Below are 8,978 nucleotides of genomic sequence, written 5' to 3'. Positions count from 1 at the left end.
CTATTTTTATTCCCATTTTACAGATGAGGAAACTGAGGCTTCATGAGGTGAACTTGCAGGGTTTAGCCAACTCCTTCTTTCTCCAGGGCTATACGCTTAAACACGAAACTACACTGACTTTTACTTAGTTCATGCTGTTGGCCTTAGAAACAACTTAATTGATTCATTGACTGATTGACTGGGTCATTTCCCTCCTTAAATCACACACATGGCTCCTATTCAAATATTTAGTCAATGACAGCCCATTTGCGGAACTGGTCTGGTAACCAGGATTCCTGGGTTCTGCTCTGGGCTCAGGTCAGTGTCTCCACTGGGAAAAATGAAAATTATTTGTAAAATAATCTCTAAGAGTCTTCAGTCTCCACTCTATGCTCTCTGGGATTTTACTGAGAACGTGTTCAGTCATTGCTGCAGTTGATATTTTTGGCCACAAGGAGGCGCCAGAAGCCCAGGATGCAGAAGGCAAATTATGGGACGGACGGTCTGGGCCCCGGGGGAAGTGGGGTGAAGAAGGAAGGACGAAGGAAGGTCCGGAGACGTAAGTGGGGCAGGGAGGCTTAAGTCTGGAGACTTCAGTGGGGCCCCTGCTGGGTTGTATCGGGCCGAGTCAAGCCTCAGGCTTGCTATTTCCCAGCAGGCCCTGTGACCACCACCTGTAAGCACCTTTACCTCCAGCCTCACCTGGAGCCACAGGAACCCCTTTTCGCGAACAAGCCGCTTCAATCAGGACAGGCCCGGGAGTCTGGCGCCTGAGTCCTAGATGGGCTCTGCCATTTTACTAGCCACACGATCTCTGGCGAGTCCCAGCACCTCCCCCAGCCTCTGTTTCTCATCCGTAAATTGAGATGAAGTAGAGAGGGTTCCTCGGGTGTCTTTCTGCTGGGACTCCACTCAGACTGCCTGTAAACTGGAGAAACAAACGCCCTCTCCTCTCCATGTCCTGGGCAAACCATTTCAATGTCATGAACCTTAGCTTCCTCAGCTAGAAAAAGGGGGTAATATCCCCGCTTTCTGCACGGGACTGCCATAGGCCCAGATAAGCTGATGTGTGAGAAATTGCTGTAGGTGGCTTAAGAATTCTCCTTTTAATTATTATTTGCGTTCCTGGCTTACAAAATGTAGGCATGTTCTCAGTATTTAGCCCAGTACTTGGTGCTGAATAAATATTTGTTGAATAAATAAATGAATGAATGAACAAACCCAGTCCAAATCGGTGAAGTCCTGCTACATTGACTCAGAGAGGGGCATCCCAACTTTGCTTGAACACTTCCCTTGGTGGAGAACTCACCACTTATCAAGGAGTCTGTTATCGGCCATCTTGAATCTCTGAGGCTTCACCTGTTTAGTTTGGTTCTGCCGTCCTGAGCCTTTGTCTACCCTGAGGAAAGGGCGAACATAGAGCCCTTCTGCACACCTTAGTAACTTCCTCCGAGTTCTGCCAACCATGAGCCCACCTAACTCTGATAGCAGGAAGCAGAGAATTATTATGGTGGCTGGAAAGGGCACAAGGTCAAATGAAGAGCTTTTCCTCGAGATAGGAGGAAGTTTTCTATGTAGGATGGGATGGAACGGAAGAGCAAACAGACTGTAGACCCTGGAGAGGAATGGATAAATATAGGGCCCTCTGTGGGACGTACACTATAGGGAGGTGGACCTTGGCCTCAGCCCCAGCCAAACATGGTGGTCCCATCGACCTTGCCAAAGATTAGCTTAGGAATGTGCATGTGACTCCGATCTGTCCAATGAGATGGGAGGGGAAGTCTGCCGAGAGCTTCAGGGGAAAGTCTTCTCTTACAAAGCATGGGCTGGGGCCAGGCGCGGTGGCTCACACCTGTAATCCTAGCACTCTGGGAGGCCGAGGCGGGTGGATTGCTCGAGGTCAGGATTGCTCGAGGTCAGGAGTTCGAGGCCAGCCTGAGCAAGAGCGAGACCCCGTCTCTACTAAAAATAGAAAGAAATTATCTGGCCAACTAAAAATATGTATAGAAAAAATTAGCCGGGCATGGTGGCGCATGCCTGTAGTCCCAGCTACTCGGGAGGCTGAGGCAGGAGGATCTCTTGAGCCCAGGAGTTTGAGGTTGCTGTGAGCTAGGCTGACGCCACGGCACTCACTCTAGCCCGGGCAACAGAGTGAGACTCTGTCTCAAAAAAAAAAAAAAAAACAAAGCATGGGCTGGAAGAGACCGACCCTATTCTGCCTCTGAGTGATGTATCTGAATGTGTTGCAGCTGTTGAAGTCATCTTGCTGCCACCAAGACCAACACATGGAAAGGGGCAAAAGTTAAGAGAATCATAGAGAAGTGGAACTGGAGCTTTGATCCCACTGTGCCTCAAGGTGCTCTATCCTTGATTTCTTATAAGTGAGATCATAAACCTGATTGTGTAATCCCAGCGAATTGGTTATTGGTAAGTATTATCACTATGAGCATCCTAACAGGTACGCATTTTTAAAAAATTAACTGTATTAATGAGGGCTTTTTCAGTGACATGAGCAGAAGCCCAATTCTAGTTCACATAAGCAAAAAAAAAAAAAAAAAAACTCACCAGAATGTGTTGGCTCACATAACTGAAAAGCACAGAGTTGGCTGGATCCAGGGGTCCAAATGATGCCATCAGGATTCATCTTTCTCTACTCTGTTAGCCCCATTCTTAGGCAGTCACGCCCTGGTCATAAAATGGCCACTGGACCCACATTCTCACAGCTTTGCAACCCCAGTGGAAGAGGACTTTTCTTTCTCAATAGTTTCAACAAAAGTCCTGGGATCGAGTCTCACGGACTGCTTTGGGTCACATATCCACCCCCAAGCTAATCACCAAGGCCAGGGGAAGAAATACACTGCCTGGCCAAGAATGAGTGGCACCCCCACTATTAGATGTGTATGGGTGAGGGGTGGTCAGAAATCAGGGTGCTGTTCAGTTCAATTCAACAAATAATTGAGTGCCTTCTATGTGACAAGCACTGTCCTAGGTGCTGCTGACCACAGAGGGGGAGTGAACTCTCGATGTCCGTTCTACCAACTGTAAGACAAGTCAGGCTGACAGGAGCTCTGAGAAAGCTACACCTGACACCTGACTGAGTTATAACCAACACACACTGTGTTCCCTAATGAACAGCTTGTGTAGAGCCATGTCAGTTGTTGGCTCAGTTGTGAAATGGGCTCCAGTGTATGTTCTTAGCCTAGCAATCCACTGACTTTGATCCAGTGGTCTGTTCTTCATGATATGTTCATTCATATTTAGGTGTATTGGGCCAGTGGATCAACTAATATAATGTTTTTAACTTGCAATTAAACAATACAAGTAGAGCTTATATTAGCCAAGAATTCACTCGGTTACAAGTTACTGAAACTCAACTCAAGGTCGAGGCTAAAGGCGACCAGTGAGGAACAAAATTTAAGGAGGTGCTCACTGTCAGGGTCGTACCCACATCTCCTTAAATTTGGCACCTAAATGCCTCACTTGACTTGCTCTAGTCCCAACCCCGACCCACCTCAAACTAGCTTAAGCCAAAAAGGAAAAATTACAGGCTCATTAGTCTAACCAGGAAAGGCACGGTGGTGAAGCTGGCCCCCAGCTCACGTGGACCCAGGCCTCAAATGCACCAGTATTCATTTATTCTCTTCTTCTCTCCCCTCTCCTTTTCCTCTCTTCCTCCCTCACTTCTGCCGGTTTGCTTCAGTCTCTCCTACCATAACTAGTCTTCGTCCTTACAGTTAGTTCATAGCTGCGAACAGCACCAGGTTAAGCCCTTCTTCTTGCAAGCAGAACTGGGTGGAGGCGGGGGACTGGGAGAAAGCTCTCCCATTGGCTACTTTGGTTCACATGCCTATGCCCGGACCAATCACTGTGGCCAAGAGGTGGGATACTATGGTTGCCATCTGGGACACGTTCTCACCCCTGTGGTCCGGGGTCTGGAGGCCGAGACCAGAGGGAGGGTCTGCTGAGCAGCCCAAGACAACTCTTAGTATTGTAAGCCTGAAACACTCTAGCCCTTATTTTTGTTTCTATTGAAACAATTATTTTTAAACAACACAGTCTGATAACCTGAGGGTTCTCTAAAAATGCAATTATTAATATTGAGTTACAGAATAGATTCTACTGGGGCAGAAAGAGACAGCAGAGAAACAGGCTGAAAAGATCAATTGGAGCCAGATCGCGGAGGCCTTTTAATTATTTTAATCAGTCTGCATCGATTGTCTGTGAAGTGCCAGGCACTGTGGAGTTTGCATTCTGTTCTGTAAGCAGCAAGGGTTTTTTGAGCAGAGACGCGTCAGAGTAAGAGAAACTGCTCTGAAAAGCCAGCAGACCGCGGGTGGTCCTGGGAGAGAGAGAACAAGCCCACCTGCTGGAAAGGCTTGGGGGGGGGGGTGACCTGCGGCCAGAGTAGCTGAGCATCTCCTCAGTGCCCCACCTACCCTGGCATCCCTTGGGGCAGGGTAACCAGCATCTCGAGCCCGCAGGACAAGATCTGCCACCTTTCAGTTCTGTGGCCACAGGTCAGTCACTTAAGACCCTTGAGCCTCCGTTTCCCCATCTGCTCAATGTTTACTATGTACAAATAGATCCCAAGAACACATAACATTGAAAAAACTTTGTGTCAAAATACAGCTAATATTTATCGAGTTCTTATTCTGTGGCAAATCATTTGCATGCATCATCTAATCAAATCCTTGTGATTACCTGTGGCTGAGACAGCTGATTGTATCCCAATATTTATTCTATCTATTCTTTCCTGGTAATAAAATCTCTAATTTTTGGCTGGGCACATAAAACTACATTTCCCAGCCCTCCTTGCAAAGGTAGAAACATGTGACTCAGTTCTGGCCAAAGGGAAGGAAAAGAAAGTGTCATAACAAACTTCTAGGGAACATTCTTAAAGGGAAAGAGGCACATCCTCCTTCACTCCTTTCTTTCTTCCTGCTGGCTGGAATGCAGTTAAGATAGCTGGAGCTCCAGCAGCCAACTTTGATCATGAGGTAGTAACCAGGTGTTAAGGAGGGCAGAGCAACAAGATAAAAGAAACCAGGGTCCCCAGTGGCTGTGAAGCCACCCTAGACTCCCCACATTTATTATAGCAAAATGAACTTTTGTCTTTTTTGAGCCACTGTTGTTTTGGCTTTTTGTTACACCCAACAGAACCTAATCTCAAGTGCTAATCCTAACTCTCCTGCACTAGTTTTCCCAACACACTTCCCTGCTTTATCTTTTTCCAGAGAACTTATTACCATCTAATGTACTATATTTGAATTTTTAAACTAATTTGAATAATTAAACTAATTTGCATGTTGGTTATTGGTCTTAACAATAGAATGTAAGCTCACAAGGGCAGAGATTTTGTGCTTTGTCCACTTTCACATTCCCAGCTCTTCAATAATGCCTGACACGGAGCAGACAGTACATATTTGTTGAAGGGATGAACTGAAGGATAATCCACCCTAAAACCAGGTAATAGTAGATCTTATGGAGGAGGATGCTGTGACTCAGACAGGGCCACACAGTTAGAAAACGATGGCTCCTGGATGTTAATCCAGGCAGTCTGGCTCCAGAATGCACACTCTTAAACACGAACTAAACTGCCACCAGATGCAGAGAAGCCCCTCAAAATCCTTCTACCTGGAACCATACCCTGTCTTTAATGGGAAAGGCTATAATTCTTCAGGGAGGAAACGTGAGAAGTCCAAGGCCAAGAAGATTCTCTGAGGTCTCGGGCTTAGTTACTAATGAATACTGGGAGTTAAAAATTGGAAATACCATGTACCCTTGACTCTAAGACACTACTTGTTATAAGACACACTGTCAATTGAATTGGGGATAGGGAAATAAACATGTCATTAAATACATACATTGATCATAAGACGCATCCTGGGCTGTGCATGATGGCTCACACCTATAATCCTAGCACTCAGAGAGGCCGGGGCGGGAGGATCACTTGAGGTCAGGAGTTCGAGACCAGCCTCAGCAAGAGTGAGACGCCTGTCTCTACTAAAAATAGAAAGAAATTAGCTGGGCAACTAAGAAAATAGAAAAATTAGCCAGGTGTGGTGGCTCGCACCTATAGACCCAGCTACTCGGGAGGCTGAGGCAGGAGGATCCTTTGAGCCCAGGAGTTTGAGGTTGCTGTGAGCTATGATGATGCCCCAGCACTCTAGCCCAGGCAACAGAGTGAGACTCTGTCTCAAAAAAAAAGACACATCCTGATTTCAGAAACATTACAACGGGGAGAATGCGCATCTTCAATTGAGGCAATGGAGTAGCCACAGATGCCTTTGAGAAACTTCTTAGACCTTCTTTTCTTAAATCTTCCTGGAACGAATAGAGTTTGGCCAATCTTTTCTGTAAAAGAACATAAAACAAAGCTGGATTTTTAAAATTTCCTCCTCCCACCCACCTCTCTGCCACAGTTAATCACTCCCTTCCTTCCCATGCCACACGCCTCTCTCTTTCAAGCTGCGGTGTAATTGACGTGTTTATTGGTCTCCCCTGTAAGACTCCTATGATCACATCCTGAATTGTGCCCTGCTCGCTTCCAAGGCCCCATCACAGAGCCAGGGGCATAGTGGGCACTTAGTGAATGTTTACTGAGGGAATGCACAAACAAATCATTGAGCAAACACATGGGAGAACAGACGAATGGTGACGCCTACACCTGTGTGTGGGTGTGTGTGTATCTGCTCCCTTATGTGCCCCCGATAGAACCCAAACAAGTCTCCAGGGATTTGAGCAGCATCAAAGTCGGGAGGGGCACAAGACAGGCCCAGGAGGTGGGGCAAAGGCATCAGTTACGTGACCTTACAGAAGGGAGTGGCTTTCACGCTGGGGGAGGGGTCCAGCCTCTAAGCCCACTATTGCCCGAATCCTCAGTGTCTGATCCATTCTAGAAGGAAACCTGGAGCTGCTAACCTCACCTTCCCACCTCCCCAACTCACAGGCAGGAAGAAGACAAGACACATTTTCTCCCCCAAATATGCACAATGGTGGTTGCCATGAGCACTGAGATCCGCACGTTACTTGACATCCGGTTTTTAGAAGTCCAGTTGCCATGGTAACAGAGTACCGTTTTCCAGACTGAACATGAATCTCTGGTTCAAATCTGAGGGAGATGAGACTCTTTCTAGACATCTCCTGCAGTGGCAGGGCGGGACCAAGCCTTCCATCTCCAGGCTCAATGAACATCAAGGAATTCAGTCGAATGGTTTGGAGCAGCCATGAAAAACCGGCTGATGAAGGGGAGTGCCGCTCCCAGCCCGCCCGCCTGGGTCACGGAGCACCCAGCACCCCCCTCACAGCCACCCAAGGCATTGTGGACACCGCACGCCACATAGATAGCAGGTCTTTCAAAGCTGTTGCTGGTGGCACATATATTAAGAGCAGGCAAACACAGCCACAGCCAAAAAAAAGATGTTCATTCAGAAAAAATATTTATTGAGCATCTACTTACTATTAGCCATGCATAGTCCTAAGCACTGTGGCGGATACAGACAAAAATCCTCCTGGAGGAGCCTATATCCTGCCCTCAAGAAGGCAGATGGTAAACAAAGAAGTAAATATGGTTTGTCAGCAGGTGTCACAGGCTGAATAATGGCACCACCACTCCCCCAGAGATGTCCACATTGTAATCCCTGTGAATTGTCAATATGTTCCCTCACGTGGTGAGAGGGACTTTGCAGATGTGATTAAGTTAAGGGTCTTGAGATGAGAATGTTATCCTGGATGCCCTGGGTGTGCCCAAGGTAGCCCCAAGGGTGCCTCATGAGACGGAGGCAGGAGGTTAAAGAGAGAAGATGCTGCTGGCTCTGACGACAGAGGAAGGGACCGTGAGCCCAGGAGTGCAGGTGGCCTCTAGAGGCTGGAAAAGGCCAAGAAACAGATTCTCCTCTGGAGCTTCCAGAAGGAGCAGAGCCCTGTGGACCCATTTTAGACTTCTGATCTCCAGAATTGTCAGATAATAAGTTGTGTTATTTTAAGCCACTGTTTGTGGTATTTGTTACAGGGACAATAGGAAATGCACACAGATGGCGACGAGTGTTAATGGAGAAAAAGACAGCAGGGATGAGAGCAGAGGGTGCGGGTGCAGGAGCGGGGAGGCTGCCACTGGAAGTGGGGCGGTCTGCATGCTGCTCTGAGAAGGTGGCGTTTGGGCTCAGCCTAGGGGCGTCTGAAGAATGTTCCTGACCAGGGAAACAGCCGGTGTGAGGACTCCAGGTGGGAGTGTGCCTGGCCCAATAGAGCTCACAGCAAGGAAGCGTGTGTGGGGCAAGCACACTGAGGGGCACGTTAGGGGGTGAGGTCAGAGAGGCCAAGGGGGTGGGCAGTTCGCTAGGGCCCAGTAGGCCGCGGGGAGCCAGCCACTGGAAGATCTGGAGTAAACGGACATGATCACACTTACCTTCTAAGGATTTTGCTTAATTAAGATGTTTGATTAGCACTCAGTTGATGTAAGATAGAGCCTTGCAGTCCTAAAAGGGTGCCTCTGTTGAGAATAGTGTGTGGAGGGGGCTGGGGAGAGACAGGGAGAGCAGAGAGGAGGTCGCTGCACTAATCCAAGCAGAGCAGGGCAGGAGCACCAGACGTGGGGGGAAGGGGACAGGTCCCCGTATTCTTGGAGGCAGAGCTGACATGAATTGGCTCTGACCAGCTAAGAGGTGTGAGGGCAAGAGAAGTTGAGATGGAGGCTAGAGTTCTCGGCCTGAGCAACGAGGAGGCTGGCATTGCCACCACTGCTTTTGGTCACTGTAATTTTAAGTTTATTTGACTTCCAAGTGGAGGCTGGGAAAGAATCTGCAGTGAAGTCCAGACTACAGATATAATTGGATATAACTGGGAAGTCATCAGCTTATAAAATGATATTTCAAACGAAGAGCCTGATGTGCTCACCAAAGGCGCGTGAGGCGCTCCAACATCTTGAGGTCAAAGAGTTAAGAAATCAGCAAAGGGGCTTGAGATGGAGCCACCACTGCGAAAGAAGGAAACCAAGCGAG

Source organism: Lemur catta, chromosome 3 (assembly GCF_020740605.2).
Source record: "Lemur catta isolate mLemCat1 chromosome 3, mLemCat1.pri, whole genome shotgun sequence".
NCBI classification, from domain to species: domain Eukaryota; kingdom Metazoa; phylum Chordata; class Mammalia; order Primates; family Lemuridae; genus Lemur; species Lemur catta.
Note: the sequence above shows the minus strand (reverse complement) of the source record.